The sequence below is a fragment of the Chlorocebus sabaeus genome, chromosome 20 (genome assembly GCF_047675955.1).
Source record: "Chlorocebus sabaeus isolate Y175 chromosome 20, mChlSab1.0.hap1, whole genome shotgun sequence".
In the NCBI taxonomy this organism is placed as follows: Eukaryota; Metazoa; Chordata; class Mammalia; order Primates; family Cercopithecidae; genus Chlorocebus; species Chlorocebus sabaeus.
In genome coordinates, this window is record NC_132923.1 from 612,039 (window position 1) to 630,832 (window position 18,794).

At 41.1% G+C, this 18,794-nt stretch overlaps 1 protein-coding gene across 2 annotated transcripts in view; it reads right to left on the reverse strand.

The window, feature by feature from the left end:
* The window catches only part of DDR2 (discoidin domain receptor tyrosine kinase 2), a 151,279-nt gene that overhangs the window by 88,876 nt on the left and 43,609 nt on the right, over window positions 1-18,794 (reverse strand). The window contains exon 1 of one of the 2 annotated variants that reach the window (XM_073008190.1): window positions 15,458-15,567. The exons of the other annotated variant lie outside the window; for it this stretch is intronic. The gene's annotated coding sequence lies outside the window, so the exon portion shown is untranslated. Of the gene's footprint in view, window positions 1-15,457; window positions 15,568-18,794 lie in introns of those variants that run through there. 2 annotated transcript variants of the gene reach the window in all.

Sequence of the window (18,794 nt, forward strand, 5' to 3'; positions counted from 1 at the left end):
ATTTGTGAGGCAATTAGAGAACACTAGGCAATGCACAATTAAGGGCAAGGTAGGGTGTTGGAGTGCCCAATCCTTCCAGAGCCCAGTCTTAAAGAGATCTTTACAACCTGGCTGGTGCTCCTAAGAGGTCTGTGAAGCATCCTTTCTCATGGGAATCTCAGAGTAATAGCAGTCCAGGCACTTCCTAGAGCCAAAAGCTCATCGAACTCACAAGGCCACTAAAGGAGCAGCCTGTGGGCCTGCTGGGTTAGGCACAAGGCATGTCCCTTGTTGTTCCCTCCGAAAACAGGATGGGGAAATGTCAGTTGGTGAGAGAGCTCGTGACTCACGACCATACCCTTGGGGGGAAAGAGGTTTTCAGTAAAAGGAATGAATAAAGTTTTATCTGCCACACAAACCCAAGAGCCAAAACTTGGTGAAAGAATGAATATAAATTAAATAGACACAACTCTGGCATTTCAAAGCAATTAAAAAACATAACTGTAGATCTGTTTTTAGAGCAAGAATACTGTTCCACTGATTCTTAACCGAAAGAATGCCCAGGGTTCAGGGGGCCAGCGCAGGAGAATCTCCTCAGGAACAGGCATGAGGGTTTGTGTGATTCAAACAAAAATCACTCACTATTATAATTGCTTTAATTTATTTTTAGTCATGGTTATTTACTCACTTAGAAATTTCAAATAATTTTAGGGAAGGCAAAACTTTTTATGTTTATAAAAATATGTGTGGGTTTTCTAAAGGATGAGAAACATTCATGTATTTTAATTCTCATCTTTTACACATAAGGAAACTGAAAATCCATCTGTAAACTCTACAAAGGCATCGAGGAAATCTGTCTTATCACCCGTTATGTGTCTAGTACTAACAATGTCTAGCACACAGTAGGTATGCTGGAAAGAGCTGCTGAATGAATCAGTAAATAAACAAATGAGAACCCGAGAGGAGATATGACTTGGCCAGTGTCACACATGTTGACATTTTGGCAGAGCTGGCATGAGTATCCTGTAACCCCCAAACCAGTGAGCTTTCCACCCTAGAGGAATAGTTAATTAAGAACATGCACTCTGGAGCCAGACTGCCTGGGTTTCTATGCCAGCCCCACCACCTGCTAGCTTTGTGACTATGAGCAGATTATGTAACATTCATGAACCTCATTTCCTTCTTCCATAAAATGGGAATAATCACAGTCCTGCTTCCAGAAAGCAATTACAACATAAAGTGAGGAAACACATGTAAAGTATTTAGAAAGTGCCCAGCTGTCAGGATGTGCTCAGTACACAAAGGTCACAAATGATAGGACAAGACTAAATGAAGTAGTTCCTAATGGCTCAGCATTCTGCTTTTTTTTTTTTTCTTATTTTTTTGACAGAGTCTTGTTCTGTCACCCAGGCTATAACGCAGTGTCATGATCTCAGCTTACTGCAATCTCTGCCTCCTGGGTTCAAGAGATCCTCCCAACTCAGCCTCCCAAGTAGCTAGGATTACAGGCATGCGCCACCATGCCAGGCTAATTTGTTTTTGTTTTTGTTTTTGTTTGTATTTTTAGTAGAGATGGGGTTTCACTATGTTGGCCAGCCTGGTCTCAAACTCCTGGCCTCAAGTGATCTGCCTGCCTCGGCCTCCCAAAGTGCTGGGATTACAGACGTGAGCCACGGCACCCAACCAGCGTTCTGTCTTCCATGTTCTTGGTAAGCTCTTTGAAAAATTAACCTAAGACAAAACCTTGATGCCTTCTTTTTAAATGACAATTTACATTTTTTCCAGCAGCCCATCAATTTAAAGTAAACCCAAAGACTAACAAAAAAAATAAGTGAGACCAACAAGACAGTCTTTGAGGAAAGTTCTACTTTACTCTCCACTTTATCCCCTAAAAAGCCTGGCAGGGGACAGGTAAGGTAGCCTGGTGGTCATGAGCACGGACTTTAGGCCTTAACTGCCGAGGTTTAAATCTTAATTTCTCTACTGGTTTTCATGTATGACCTTGGGCAAATTATCTTCTCTGTTGGTGTTAATGCTTCTTCAGTTATAAAATGAGCTTAATAACTGCCCTTACCATGTGTAGGGGTGTGGTGAGGACTAGCCAATGCCTGGCACTTTCTTGGAGACACAGGTATGAACCATCACCTCACACAATAGACATTCATGTGACATCACGTGTTTCCAAAATTTCAGTTGCATGACAGAGAGTGCTGTTGTCTCACCATTGGCTATCCTTGAAGACTATGTTGCACCTGGCACCCGAACCACAGTCCAGATCCACAGTGCAGCATGACACTAGGCTGCAGAGATGCGCAAATCATATCTAAAGCCAGCACTGATCACTGGAACCAAGCTCCATATCAACCAGCCTGAGTTAAAGAACCTAAGTCACACAACAAAAGTGTGCACAATTTTCCCGCAGAACATCATGAGGGGACCAAGGGCCCTGAGGCTTCATCATCAGTGAAAATGGAGCACCAGGGTACAAGCTCCCTGACAAGGGTCTCAGGAAGGCCAGCCCCACAGCCAGAACCGACCAAGCTGTGACTGGCAGGTGCCAAGGGGCACACTGGGAGCTGAGCACTCTCAAGTACTTCTCTACTTCTTAGGACTTTCCTGGACCTTCTCCAGCCCGTTTCCTGGCAGAAGCATAGCTAAGTTCAACCCAGGCCAGCTTGTGGATTATCACGTCTCCTGAAGCTCCACAGACACCCCTCCTCCATGCATTATGGCAGTCTTCTTTATGGGTGAATTCATAACCCACACACAGTTGAATTTTTAATAGAGACATGTATAAATGTTCTTCAATTAGTAGAGCTTAAAACCAATAAACGTGTAGATTTTATAGAGTCAGTGTAGTGCTGTGGTTAAGAGCTTAGCCTTAAGTGAGGTGCTGCTCAAGTTCAAATCCTGACTGAACCACTTATTTACTTGAGGTGAAACACTTAACATCTCTGTGCCTCAGTTGTCATATTGGTAAAATACAACCATTATATCGACCACATAGTTTCCATGACAGGAAGTAGAGTTAACCTGTGTAAAACATGTGGGAATTACCCAGAAAATAGCAGGCACGCAGCACAGGCTAGCTACGATTAGTATACCACTTATACTGGGTGGTACAGATATCGGTGCAAATGAAGAGAAAGGAGCCATAGAGAAGTCTCACATTGAACCAAATACGAGGTTGTGTCCTTGTATGTGCTGTGCTTGTACTGGAGACATATCAGTCTCATTTGATTCATTCTTAATGCATGCTCACATATTCCCATTGGTAGAAGTCACTTAGAACATGTCCAGAGCAGTGGCCCTTTCAACTGCCCTCATCCTTTTACTTGCATAACACTGAAGTTGCTGAACCAATCTCATTCAAAGTTTCCAAAACAGTCACCTTTGGACTGAGTCAGCCTGGAAACTTTTACTACACTGGGTTGCAGCTTCAAAAAGCTGTGAAAACACCAGATGCTCACCTACATGGTATCCTGCTTCTCTGCAGAGGCATTTAAAAGGACACTCAAAAGAATGATCCACCTCGTGACCCCATTAATGCTTGGTGTATGTGCCCTAAATACTCATTATTCATTGCAGGACCAGGTATGCAACTGCACTAGGGCCAGTATTGATGACGTCAGTGTCTTGGAATTCAGCCTCTTCTCTCCATCCCCAACCTGGCTCAGGCAGCATCCCCCTGGTTCTGTGCATCAGACACCTGCTCCATCCCCACCGGAAATCTCAGTCATAAAAGAACACAGGTCAGACTGTCATTACAGTATTACAGTCAGTTATAATTGAAACTGGGATGAGAACACTCAGGGGTACTGGCTTCAACATTAGAGCTCTTTTCCTAAGACAGCTGGGAAAGCAGCCCTTGATGTTATGTTCATCCAACAACGTGTAAAATTAAAAAAGAAAAAAACCCACCTCAAAATAAACGTTTGTTCCTAATCTGCCATGATCACTTCTGGAAATAATAAGCCATCTTGCAACATTGCTATGGGGAGTCCATATAATGAGCATGAAACTCACAGAGGCCAGGGAAAGCAAGCCCAGCAGTGGGGCCATTTTATGGCCATGGTGACCACATTTATTCCTAGGCTTAAGACCAGGCCACTGGGCATACAAGAAAGAGCAAACCATTCATCAGTATTCCAGGGGCAGGTAATGCCTTGCCTCCTCTTCCTTCTACCACATCCAGGCCACCTTTAGGGGAAATCAGAGAGCTACAACTCCACCTTTATAGAAACACAGTGAGGCTGGACATGAAGAGAGTGGCAGGCAGCCGAGAGGCGAGAGCAGCCCAAAGCCTGGCAACGTCATTGTCTTCTCCTTGCTCTGGATCTTCTCACTTTCTCCCCAGTCAGGAGCCCTCCTGAGCCCCAACCAAAACCTTCACCTTGTGTGAGTAACATCAACAAAAGAAAATGAAACTTAACGCAGCCAACTCTGCAACACTTAGCAACCCAGAGGACTGAAAGCAATTTAATCCAATAACTTTTTGTCATAAACAAAAACGAGAATGATAGGCCAGGCATGGTGGCTTACACCTGTAATCCCAGTACTTTGGGAGGCTGAGGCAGGCAGATAACCTGAGGTTAGGAGTTCAAGACCAGCCTGGTCAATATGGCAAAACCCCATTTCTGCTAAAAATACAAAAAATTCCTTGTAACAAACCTGCACGTTATCCACATGTACCCTAGAATTTAAAGTATAATAATAATAAAAAAATACAAAAAATTCCCATTACTGGGTATATACTGAAAGGATTATAAATCATTCTACTATAAAGACACATGCACATGTGTGTTTATTGCAGCACTATTTACAATAGCAAAGATTTGGAACCAACCCAAATGCCCATCAATGAAGGAATCAATAAAGAAAATGTGGCACATATACGCCATGGAATACTATGCAGCCATAAAAAACAATGAGTTCATATCCTTTGCAGGTACATGGATGAAGCTGGAAGGCATCATTCTCAGCAAACTAACGCAGGAACAGAAAACCAAACACCGCATATTCTCACTCATAAGTGGGAGTTGAACAATGAGAACACATGGACACGGCGAGGGGGATATCACACACCGGGGCCTATCAGGGGGTGGGGGGCGAGGGAAGGGAGAACATTAGGACAAATACCTAATGCATGCAGGGCTTAAAACCTAGATGGTGGGTTGGTAGGTGCAGCAAACCACTATGGCACATGTATGCCTATGCAACATACTGTATCTGCACATGTATCCTAGAACTTTAAGTAAAATTAAAAAAAAAAAAAAATTAGCTGGGCATGGTGCTGAGCACCTGTAATCCCAGCTCCTCCAGAGGATGAAGTAGGAGAACTGCTTGGACTCAAGAGGTGGAGCTTGCAGTGAGCCGAGAATGGGCCACTGCACTCCAGCCTGGGCAACACAGTGAGACTCCATCTCAAACAAACAAACAAAAACAAGAATAATAAATACCTATTCAGAACCTACATAAAGCTCCAGGCACTCTTACAGATCTGTAGGGAAAACAAAGTGAATAGGACACAGTCCCTCTTCTTCTGTTATTCTTTGCCTAGCACTGTCTGGTGCTGAATAGAATGCCTGGTGTGCATACCCCACCTTACTGGATTATGAATCTCAGCCTTTGGGTAAATCACTTAGCTTCTGACTGCTTCAGTTTCTTTATCTGTAAAATGGGGATAACGATAAATCCTTCTTCATAGGATTGCTGCAAAAGTTAAGGGCTTAGAAAAGTGGCTGCTACAGAAAAACTACTTAATAAAGACTTGCATTAGTAAGCTTCCACAGTATGTACGTCAATAAACCAGTTTCCTCCCCTAGGGAGCATCCAGTCTCTTAGGATATTACAGCCAGAAAGGACCTCCGAGATCACCCAGTTTAGCCTCCTCAGTGTACAGATAAGAATGAGGTTCAGGGACACCAGTTGACTTGTCCACAATTATATACCTTGTTAAAAAAGTAGAGCCCTGAGGTTAGACCCAGGCCCCCAACCTAGAGCTCCTGTGTGCCTCCCAATCTAAAAAGCTAGTTTGTAAATCGCTCTGCTGACTCTGCTCAGAACATGTTTGTATTTAAGTGACTCAAATAAAGAAAGAAATAATGTTAGGAGTATTGTTGCAATAGCACAATGACAAGATATATGGGGATAGTATTTTAAGGCAGTGACCACCCACTGTCCCATTTCATTCATACATTCTATGAAAGAACACAGATACTTCTGCTTCACTCTGTTCTAAATATATTTCATGCATAAAAGCTTAGTGTAAATGATTTCTTCAAATCCTCACAGCAACACTGTGAGATAGATACTGTATATTTTATATATAATTATTCCAATCGTACTGAAGAGCAAACCAAGGCACCCAATAGTGAAAAAACATGCCCAAAATCACAGTTAATGAAAGGTAAAATTGTGATTTAAACCCAGAAAATTTATCTCCAGAATTCATCCTTCTAGCCAGTATGCCATACTATCTCACTAGCCTGAGAAGGAAAAGTTCTTGTGTCCCAATTCAAGTTTGAGTGTTATCCACATCTGTAGATTTCAAATTTGCTTGCTTTTTTAAGTGTGGGTTTTTATAGTAGGAATCACATAAGGTAGCAATGGTGCTAAGGGTGCTGTTCATGTGTGTGTGTGTGTGTGTGTGCACGCGCGTGTGTGTGTGTGTGCATGTGTGTGTGTTGGTGTATGTGTATATGTGTTTCTGTGTTCCGGGTATGTGGTTTTCAAAGCTCCCAGCACCTATACAATATGAATTTACATATAATCCTTTTTGGGTGGTTGGCTGTTGATTGGTTTGAATCATTTTAAGAATTTTCTGCCCATACAAGCAGAAGTATTCTACTGGGAGACAGAGAATCTACCTTTGAACCACTGTTTAATTGCTGTAAAATCTCTTGTTCACAGACTTCTCAGAAGTTCACATGGTCAAACTCTGAGCTTTGAGCAGTAGCAAACTCTAAGAACAGTTCTGCAAGAATGAGTTCCATTCTTTGTGTTCCTTAAGAAGTCCAAATAAAGAATTAGTGGTGTTAGTTGGGAAGAAAAAACCAAATTCATAAATTTCATGAAAGTTCTTGGCATTTGACTTCAGGTTTGTGGAGCCAGGGCCTCCTGGTGTTGAGATGTGTTATTCACATCAATCAATGTAATAATTCTTTTGGTCTGTAGAATTCCTTGTGTTTAAAAAAGAAAGATATTTTGTCATCCTTGTCAAATAGAGGCTTGGAAGGAAGAAGGAAGGATGTTCCCTTAAACAGAAAAGAAAACTGAGACAGAAAAGTTTAAGTGCTTTAGACCCAGAAAATCAGTTTTATAACTAGAAGAACTCACTTGTGCAAGGCCAAGGACCTAAACCTGGGCTTCCTGACCCTGAGTCTACAGCTTTTCTGAAACATAAGGCAACACAGAGGTGTATTTGCCTGGGTCTATTTCTGGATTCTTTATTGCATTCCTTTGATCTATGTCTGTACTTCTGTCAATACCACACAGTCTTGATTACTATAGCTATATAATAAGTCTTCAAATAGGGTAGAATGATTCCTCCCACTTAATTTGCTTTAAAATTGTTCTAGCTTTTATGGTTCCTCAGTCTTTCATCAAAATTTTAGAATAATCCTCTTTATATCTATTTTTAAAAAACAACATTGCTAAGATTTGGGTAGGTATTATATTAAATGTATATATTGATTTGGGGAGAATTGGCATCTTTACTATATTGTGTCTTTGCTATGTCAAGTACTTCCATGAATATAGTATATCTCTCCATTTATTTAGTTCTTTCTATTTCTTTCATCAGGCTTCGCAGCCTTCAACATACAAGTCCTATGCATGTTTTATTATATTTACACTTACATGATATATATTACAAATATAATATATTTAAATGTACTTACACTTATTATTTTTGAGTGATTAAAATTAGCATTGTATTTCTTATTCTGGTGTCAGCATATTCATTAGAAATATATAGACGTACAATTGATTTTTGTATCCTGTGAGCTTGTTGAGCCTGTATCCTGTGGTCTCACTGAACCCACTTATTAGTTCTAGGAGAGTTTTTTGTGAATGTGTTGGTATTTTTTTATGTAGGCAATCATGTCATCTTCAAATATAGCTTTATTTCCTCCTTTCCAATCTTTATGCCTTTAATTTCTTTTCTGTAATGGCTAGAATTTCCAGTGCTGTGCTGAATAAGAGTGGCAGGAGCAGATATTCTTGCCTTGATCCCTGTCTTAGGGAGAAAACATTAAGTCTTTCTTCACAAAGTATGATGTTAGTTGTAAACTTTTTGATTGAGGTAATTCTTCTATTCCTAACTTGCTGAGAGGTTTTTTTAAGTCACGAATGAGTGTTGAATTTTATCAAATAATTTTCTTCATCAATTAATATAATCACATGATGTAAAAATATTGAACCAGTCATGCATACTTAGAATAAATCTAATTTGATACGATGTGTAATTCTTTTTGTACATGGTTGTATTCAATTTGCTAATATTTTGCAGAGGATTTTCACATGTATTAATATGGCTACTCCTGCTTTCATTCGATTAATGTTTACATAATATAGCTTTTTTCATCCTTTTTCTTTCAACACAGCTATATCATTACATTAGAAGGGGCTTCTTATAGACAGCATATAGTTGGGTCATGTTTTTAAAGCACTCTGCTAAACTTTGTCATTTAATTACATGTGTTAAACATAAGTAGTTACATTGTTTTAATCCTCAAAATGATATCCTCAAAATCCTTAAAATATGAAAATTCCACAAGTGAAGAAACTGAGACATAGAGAAATAAAAGTACTTGCCTAAGTTAGTATATCTAGGAAGCAACAGAATTGGAATTTGAACCCAGTCTGACTCTGGTATTCCTGCTTGCACCCATTATTCTTTGCCAGCCTGGGCTAGCCAGCAAGCAGAGCTGCCTCATCCTCACCCCTAGAGTTAACTTTAGCACAGGCTATACATATTTTAACAGGGCCACCTACTCAGTGAACTCTAAGTCCACTTGAGAGAGAAGTAAAGTTCCAGTTCACTGGTCAGGCCCCTGGCCTGACAGTACTTGCAGCCATGAATGCTGGTCATGACTAGCTGCTGTTGCTACTAGGTTTGGGCAGGAAGTGGGTAATAGTGCTCTCCTAATCATCCTAGAAGGTTTAGGCAGAAGAGGCCAAAATCAATGGCAGGCCAAGTGACTGGGGGAAAGTCCCTGGCCAGTTAAAAAAGGAGATGCATACTTAAGCCTGGGCAAACAGAGCAGCAGTGTCCAGCTCTAGTGAGGCCCACCGAGATAAACATGGACCCCCACCCTCAACCCTCCCTGTGGGTTTCTCCGGGAAAGAGGTGGGAGGAGCCCAAGACACAGGTCAGGCCCTTGGGTCTGGTCCAAAGAAAACACACAGACATGACCAGGGACTTCATGAGGTTATAGCTCGAAGCTATCCTATATTTGGTAGGAGTCACCTAAATGTTCCAAGAGAGACCCAAAATTTACCTTCTTCCTTTGAATGAAGCAGATTATACAATGAATCAGAGCAGAAATATGAAAGTCTCTACACAATTAATGGGTCCCTTCTGCTGTGAACCTTCCTGTGCTGTGAACATACACTCTCTGCTATAAACTGAATGTTTGTGTCCCCTTAAAATTCCTATGCTTAAATCTGACCCCCAAAGTCATGGAATTTGGAGTTGAGGCCTTTGTGGGACGATTAGATCATGAGGACAGAGCCCTTGTGGATGAGACTAGTACCCTTATACAAAGGACCCCAGAGAGTTCTCTTCCCCCTTCTACCATGTGACAACACAGCAAGAAGACAGTTATCTGTGAACCAGCAAGCGGGCCTAACCAGACACCAAATCTGCTGGCACTTTGATTTAGGACTTCCCAGTCTCCAGAATTGTGAAAAATAAATTTCTCTTATTTATAAGTCACCCTGCATATGGTAGTTTGTGACAGCAGGTCCAACATACTACAACCCTATCTTACCACCTTCATCATCTGTGAATGGTCTCTTGGGATTCAAGTAGGCTTGAGTGGCCTAATTAATGAAAAGAGAAGGACACAATGCCCTGGTAAATTACCACTGTCACCAGAGAGGAGAGGACCTGGGTAACTACCATAAAGAAAAACATATTGCAAAAGACTCTCAATCAATCTACAATTTTAGGTTGTGTAACCCAACCAACCAAACTGCAGTCAAAGGTCATATAGATGAAATCTTCACCCTGCCCCTGAAAACCTTTCTCCCATGTGTCAAGGCTGAGCACAGTGCATGTTAACAAGCTGATATGCCAGTGATCTATTTTATAAATGCTAGAAAACAGATCCAGGAAGGTTAAGACACTTCCTTAAGGTCATTCAGCAAAAGGGGAAGCAGAGTCCAGGCTTAAAGTCTGGTTTCAATCTGGATCTTTTGACTTCAGACAGCATTCTCTTCATTATACCATGCTTCCTCACAAAAACAAGCAGACGTCGATGTTCACATCTCTAAAGACACAACACTCCTCCCAGAAAAGAAGCCGGATTGACTTACCCAAAGATAATCAATAAGTCCCTAACATAAATTAAGTTTTCTTAGAAATATCTTAGCTCCATAATTTCAAATTTATAAAAAATTGTGTTTCTATAGAAGAAGACTGGAATGTGTTCAGCTGATAGGATTATGAGTAAAGTCCTTTCCCTCTCCCCCCAAAAAAATAGTCTTTAAGGTTGGGTGATATTATTTTCTTTTTCACCTTTTTTGTAAAGGAGTCCATTTTCCTAAATGCCATTCTAAAGACGTCTAAGGTCATTGAACTTAAGTCTTCAACAAGAAAGAAATGAGCTGAACAAAGCAGGAGGTATCATGTTACTCGACTTAACTTCAAAGTATTCTACAGGGCTGCAGTAACCAAAACAGCATGGTACCGGTACAAAAACAGACACATAGACCAATGTAACAGAATACAGAGCCCAGAAATAATGTTGCATATTTACAACCATCTGATCTTCAACAGAATCAACAAAAACAAGCACTAAGAAAAGGACTCCCCATTCAATAAATGATGTTGAGATAGCCGGCTAGGCATATGCAGAAGATTGAAACTGGACCCCTATCTTATATACCACATACAAAAATCAACTCAAGATGGATTAAAGACTTAAACGTAAAACCTAAAACCACAGAAACTTTGGAAGATAACCTAGAAAATACCATTCTGGACATAGGACTTGGCAAAGATTTCATGATGAAGACACCAAAAGCAATTGCAACAAAAACAGAAATTTACCAATGAGAACTAATTAAAAACCTTCTGCACGGCAAAAGATACTACTCACAGAGTAAATAAACAACCTACAGAATGGCAGAAAATATTTACAAACTAGGAGGGGAACAACAGACAAAGGCTTAATGTCCAGAATCTATAAGGAACTTGAACAAATTTACAAGCAAAAACCAAACCACCCCATTAAAAAGTGGGCAAAGAACATGAATAGACACTTTTCAAAAAAAGACATACATGCGGCCAACAGGCATACAAAAAAAAAATACTTGACATCACTAATCATTAGAGAAATGCAAATCAAAACCATAATAAGATACCATCTCATACTCATCAGAATAGCTATTATTAAAAAGTAAAAAAAAAAAAAAAAAAAAAAAAAAAAAAAAAAACCAGATGTTGGCGAGGTTAAAAAAAACACACACGTACTCTGCTGGTGGGAGTGCAAATTAGTTCAGCCATTCTGGAAGGCAGTGTGGTGATTGATTCCTCAAAGAGCTAAAAGGAGAATTACCATTTGACCCAGCAATCTTCTTATTGGTTGTATACCCAAAGGGCTATAAATTGTTCTACCATAAAGACACATGTTCATTGCAGCACTATCCACAATAGCAAAGACATGGAATCAAACTAAATGCCCATTAATGGTAGACTGAATAAAGAAAACATAGTACATACATAGGGAAAAGAAAGAAAGATCAGACTGTTGCTGTGTCTATGTAGAAAGGCAAGACATAAGAAATTCCATTTTGACCTGTACCTTGAAAAATTGCTTTGCTGAGATGCTGTTAATTTGTAACTTTGCCCCAGCCACTTTGCCCCAACCTTGTGCTCACAGATGTGTTGCATGGAATCAAGGTTTAAGGGATCTAGGGCTTTGCAGGATGTACCTTGTTAACAACATGTTTACAAGCAGTATGCTTGGTAAAAGTCATCGCCATTCTCTAGTCTCAATAAACCAGGGGCATAATGCACTGTGAAAAGCTGCAGGGACCTCTGCCTTGGAAAGCCAGGTATTGTCCAAGGTTTCTCCCCATGTGATAGTCTGAAATATGGCCTTGTGGGTTGAGAAAGACCTGACAGTCCCCCAACCCGACACCAGTAAAGAGTCTGTGCTGAGGTGGATTAGTAAAAGAGGAAGGCCTCTTGCAGTTGAGATAGAGGAAAGCCACCGTCTCCTGCCTACCCCTGGGAACTGAATGTCTCGGTATAAAACCCGATTGTACGTTTGTTCAATTCTGAGATAAGAGAAAAACTGCCCTATGAGGGGGAGGCGAGACATGTTGGCAGCAATGCTGCTTTGTTATTCTTTACTCCACTGAGATATTTAGGCGGAGAGAAACATAAATCTGGCCTATGTGCACATTCAGGCATAGTACCCTCCCCTTGAACTTAATTATGACATAGATACTTTTGCTCACATGTTTTCTTGCTGACCTTCTCCCTATTATCACCCTGCTCTCCTACTGCATTCCTCTTGCTGAGATAGTGAAAATAATAATCAATAAAAACTGAGGGAACTCAGAGACCGGTGCTGGTGCAGGTCCTTGATATGCTGAGTGCTGGTCTCCTGGACCCACTGTTGTTTCTCTATATTTTTGCCTCTGTGTCTTATTTCTTTTCTCAGTCTCTCGTCCCACCTGACGAGATATACCCACAGGTGTGGAGGGGCTGGTCACCCTTCATACATACACACCGTGGAATACTATGCAGTCATAAAAAAGAATGAGATCACGTCCTTTGCAGCAACATGGATGGAGCTGGAGGCTCCATTCATGCCTTAGTATTGTAGGCACCCTACTGTCAAAAATACAACTGAGTTCTTGACTTAAAAATATGATATTCATCTGTGACTCTGAAAATTTTTAAGTTTCTCTTTCCACATCAAAGGACATGATCTCATTATCCTAAGCAAATTAACACAGGAACAGAAAACCAATATCGAATGTTCTCACTTACAAGTAGGAGCTAAACAAGGAAAACACACAGATACTAGGAGGGGAACAACAGACTCTAGGGCCTACTTGAGGATGGTGGGTGGGAGGAGGGGAGAGAATCAGAAAAAATAACTATTGGATACTATGTTTATTACCAGGTGACAAAATTACCTGTACACCAAATCCCCATTACCTATATGACAAACCTGTACAGATACCACTGGAACTAAAATGAAAGTTAAGAAAGAAAGAAAGAAAGAAAAGAAAGAAAGAAAGAAAGAAAGAAAGAAAGAAAGAAAGAAAGAAAGAAAGAAGAGAGAGGAGAGAGAGAGAGAGAGAGAGAGAGAGAGAGAGAGAAAGAAAGAAAGAAAGAAAGAAAGAAAGAAAGAAAGAAAGAAAGAAAGAAAGAAGGAAAGAAAGAAAGAAAGAAAGAAAGAAAGAAAGAAAGAAAGAAAGAAAGAAAAGAAAGAAAGAAAGAAAGAAAGAAAGGAAGGAAGGAAGGAAGGAAGGAAGGAAGGAAGGAAGGAAGGAAGGAAGGAAGGAAGGAAGGAAGGAAGGAGTGAGTTAGTGAGTGTCACTCTGGTAAGAACATGCCTTAGTACTGTAGACACCACAGTGTCAAAAATGTAACTGAGCTCTTGACTTAAAAATATGATGCTCATCTGTGTCTCTGAAATCTTGTATGTTTCTTTTTCCATGTCAAATTATTTCAAGATCTCTTCAGGGCCCTCTCCCTGATGCACAGGTCTCCAGGACTCTGACTCTACTGAGTGCCAGTCGCCAAGTCTGGCCTGGAGTTCAGTGGCTAGGCAGTTTCTCCACCTCACTGGTCCCTGAACACAACCTACTTTGTTGCCTGAGGGATCCTTAGAAATTGTGCCACTTTGTGAGGAGAGATGGTTTTACAGGAAGATATGTGGTTACCTGGGGAGGGCTAGTCTATCTGCCCTCCAGGACAAGCATGGCCAGATTTGTGGGAAGGAATGCATTCCGGGCAACAGACCAGAGGGATTACTCAGTGACTTCCTCCGTGACCTTGGGCCAGTGATTCCTCATTTACAAAAGATGGTTTTGGATTAGACATTCTTGAGGGTTCCTCCCTGCTCTAACTTTCGGCAAGACTAAGTTTCTAATGCTAAATCCCAGAGGATTTATTTGAAAGAGATAGACACATCAGGTAGGACAGACCTTTAGCAACCAAATATTAATAACAGCTCATTTTAACGTGTTTACTCTGCGTCATGCACTGTTTTAACACTCCACATACACTGCCTCACTTAATCTTCACAGTAACTTTATGAGATAGGAATTATTATTATCACTAACTTACATATCAGTAAACTAAGTTCAGAGAAGTTACTTAACCTGCCCAAAGTCACATTAGTAGGTAACAGAGGTAGGTAACTAGTAGATAACTAGTAGGTAACTACCAATAGGTAACTAGCAGGTAAAAAAGTCAACTCTTTATCTCAGCCAGTTTGACTCCAGAGCCATGTTCTTTGCTGCTGCTTCACATTGAAAGATCTGTCTGCAGTGCTCAGTGTCTCCCATGTGACATTTACTGACTGTTGGTTTCTCCACATTCACTCTGCCTCTTCCCTACAAGTTGCCCAAATTATTTATGGCTTCCCTTGTACAAAGTTTAAAACTAAAAACAAAAAACAAACAACAACAAAAAAACACCTTTGCTCAAGTCCCAGCACATAGGTATAAATAATATAGAGGCAGTGTAGAATTATATAAAGTAGATGTGAAAGCTGAAAGCTGAAAGCTGAGGGAGTTATATTCATATCCAACAGGTAGGGAAGTGGTTTAGAAAGTAGAATAACTTCCTGGATCCCTGAAATCACTGACTGCACAAAAATTCATAACCACCTCCTCCACATTTTCACTTGTTTCTGCCTAGTTCCCAGGTGAAGGTTGCTTGGGAGGTGCTGTTCAGTTCCAAGATGCTCAATTAAAAGATGGGGATGAGTCACTGAACTTGGGGAATGTAGAAAAGTCAGAAGAAGAAAAGCTAGAAGTCCTCCCTTGCGTCCCCCCCACCTATTCATGTAGGAGAGGTTCCTCTGTGCCTCCTCTTTCTCCTGGGGTTATCCATGACAATGAAAAACCCACTGGGAAAAGGCATAAGGAGTCTGAGAAGATCAACTGTGATTTATCCATGAGTAGAGCATTGCAAACTGTAATCAGCTATTAGAATCCATATAATAAAATATTAGTCAAATGCCAGTATGTGCAAGGCAATCTGGAGATATAGGGTACTTGCCCTCTTGACTAAGTCTTCCACAGTAAAACCTCAATAAATTTGAAGTTTTCCACCAAGTGACAGAGCAGCATTTGGAAGTGGTCCCCTGGGGTAGGAAGCATCTTGCCCGGACCCTTAGGGAGGAAAAGAAAAATGCAATAGTTTGAGGAAAGCAAAACCTCTATCCTCGACCCACCATGGGCTTGGATCTTAAGTATGCTATTATCGTTTTTCCTCGTGTGCTCCTGGGATCCAGCTCACAGCATCCAAAGCTGGAATCAACCCAAACTGGCCACATCTCACATAATATTGTTTTTGGTTCACTCTCTGTGATTAGCCAAAACCCCCTGAGCACAGAGGAAACACTGTTTCCTTTTGACTACTTTAAACCCTTTTATTTCTCATAGGAAGGGCACTGACTTTTCCACTATAAAGAAAATAGAAAACTGGGCATGGGGCATCATAGGGAAGGGAAGTCTGCAGGGTATGCTTGTTTGGAGCCCAGGCTTTGAGTTCCTGTTTCAGCTCTCTACTTTCTAGCTGTGCGACTTGGCACATTACTTATCCTTAGTAAGCCTCACTCCTGTCGTCTGTGGAAGGGGTGGATAATATTTACCTCCCAGGACTTTTTTAACTCCAGAGACTTTAAAAAACACTGCACATAAAATCACTGGCTCCCCCAAAGTACTTGGCATTGTGCCTTGCACATAGTAGGTTCTTAAGAAATGGTAACTATTATTGCTGTTGCTTCCAAAATGTGCAAGAGGCAATGATGAGATTTTGCTTTGGAGTCTATGTTTGCGCTTAATAAGCTATAAAAGTGTGCCTATTCTCTTAGTTCATTCAACAGACACTAGTTGAGAACTTAGCATGTACCTGAATGAGCTAGACTCTAGAGACAAATGATACTTAACACATTTTCTCCTCCTTCAGGATTTCACAGCCTAGCAGGGGGGAAAGTATTATATAAACTAATAACAACAGTGGTGTGACAAGTGTTGTAGAGGAAAGTGCTGTGTGGGATAAGAAGGGAGCAATTAATTCACTTGGTTGGAAACAGCTTAGTGTGACTCAGGCTGGAATTACAAGGCCGAGCTGTTCTGCCCATTTCTGCTTGTGACTTGGAGCATGTGACTAGGAGTAAGGCAGAAGTCTTATGAGTCTTTAGACCAAATAGGTAAGTGTTAGACACTATTCTTGACTGTTCACTTGCACTCATGCAAACACACACACATTCCAATGCACTACCACACCCTGTGTCCCCCCCACACACACACACACATACTTCAAATCACCTATATACATGCACATGTACATTCCAACTTAAGCACACATACAGTTTTCAACCCACTTGCCTATAAACACACACACATTTCAGCTTGCACATGCATGCACACACACATTTCAATCAGTTACTAGAATGTGACATTCCACTTCTTGTCTGTTTCTGGCTGTCTACACTGCTTGGCCAGGCCCAGGACTTCTCTCTGAACTCCAACAATTTCTGAACACCCTTCCTGTCTACACTTTCAGCTCTCTCAAAATGTTCGGTTACCCTTCCTGTCTGTGCTCACAACTTCCGGCTCATTCCCACCAAATCATCCTCTTTTCTACAGCCACAGGGACTTTTCTAAAACTCAACTCAATAGGGTCTCTTTTCTGCTTAAATAAAACTTCACTGACCACTTCTCTACTTCCTATTACTGATCCCAGCATGATGCACAAGGCCTTCCATGATCTCACCTGTCCCAACAACTCAGCCGTCTTTCTGTCACTTATATTCACTTATCCATTTATTAAACAGATATTAGCTAAGTGCCTACTATGTACAGGTCTTTGACCTGGGTACATTCTCTTTGAAACACAAGCTTTAGCAGGTCTAATGAAGTGTGGTTCCTTGAAAGCCCCAAGCCGCCTCCAGGCTACAGGCCTTTGCTCACTTGTTCCTTTTGACTGGTAGACTTGCCATCAACAATGACATGATCAGGACCCTTCCATTTCCCACCATTGTCCCCTCAGAGAATTGAGCACATGTGCATTTGCAGTCGCTTTCACCCTGTGGTTGCTGCTGTGCCAGCACCAGAACCCCTTTCTTCTACTCATTGGCTTATATGTGCATCCCTGTCCCCGCTACCCTTTAATCTCTACATTATTCCACATCTCCACCATCCAGCATCATCCCTGGACCATGAGAATCTCTTTGGAAGCACTTTCTGAGTGAAGCAATATTTCTCCTCTTTTTTTTTTTTTTTTTTTTTTTTGTGAGATGGAGTTTTGCTCTTGTTGGCCAGGCTGGAGTGCAACAGCGCAATCTCAGCTCACTGCAACCTCCACCTCCTGAGTCCAAGCGATTCTCCTGCCTCAGCCTCCCAAGTAGCTGAAATTACAGGTGCCCGCCGCCATGCCCGTCTAATTTTTTTTTTGTTTTTTGTATTTTTAGTAGAGACAGGGTTTCACTATGTTGGCCAGGCTGGTCTCAAATTCCTGACCTCAGGTGATCCACCCGCCTCAGCCTACCAAAGTGCTGAAATTACAGGCGTGAGTCACCACACCCGGTCAATGTTTCTCTTCTTATCCAAATCATGAAATTTAGTTGTGCCGTTTTTATCCCTCCCAGTTAAAGATGTCCTAGAGAGGAAACTGTATACGCGGTTTTCCAACATTGTAGCAAACAATAAATAACCACTGTATAGTGCTCCACACCAGTTGATCTTTATACTAGTAGGTGGCAGAAGTAAGACTCAGGTGCAAATTTCTGACTAAATGCTGTGTCCAAAAGAACAGGCAAAAATAAAACAGAGATAATTGGTGAAACAGTAAAGCAAAAGGGGTGAGCTGCTCTCACCAAAAGATAAATGTCACACTTCACCAGGTTCACTGATTACCTATGAAAGCAGGTTAATCCTGCTCTGTATTATTAAGTTCTAGGAGGAAGAGTTTCTGTTATTCATTCATTAATTCATTCACTCACTCATTCATTCTTCAGCGTATATTACTGAGTACCAAATATATCTGGGTCTGTGTTAAGTGCTAGGTAATCCATCCGTGAATTAAGAGCACGTGAATTAAGAGCACACGAACTGCTATTGGTGAGAGCAGACCACCCCTTTTGCTTTACAGAACACTCTGTATTGGGATGGCAGCCTGAATGGAGGGAGAGGGAAACAGACAGATTGAAGATAGGTTCTGGAGGGTGAAACAAGCCTTGCTGATGGCTCATATGTCGAAAGAATAATCAAGGATGACTCGGCTTGAATACCTGAATTTTGCCATTTATTGAGTTTGGGAAGAACAGAAAAGCAATACATTTGGAGGAAAAGTAAACCCAGTTTTGGACACAGCAAGCTTAAATTATCTA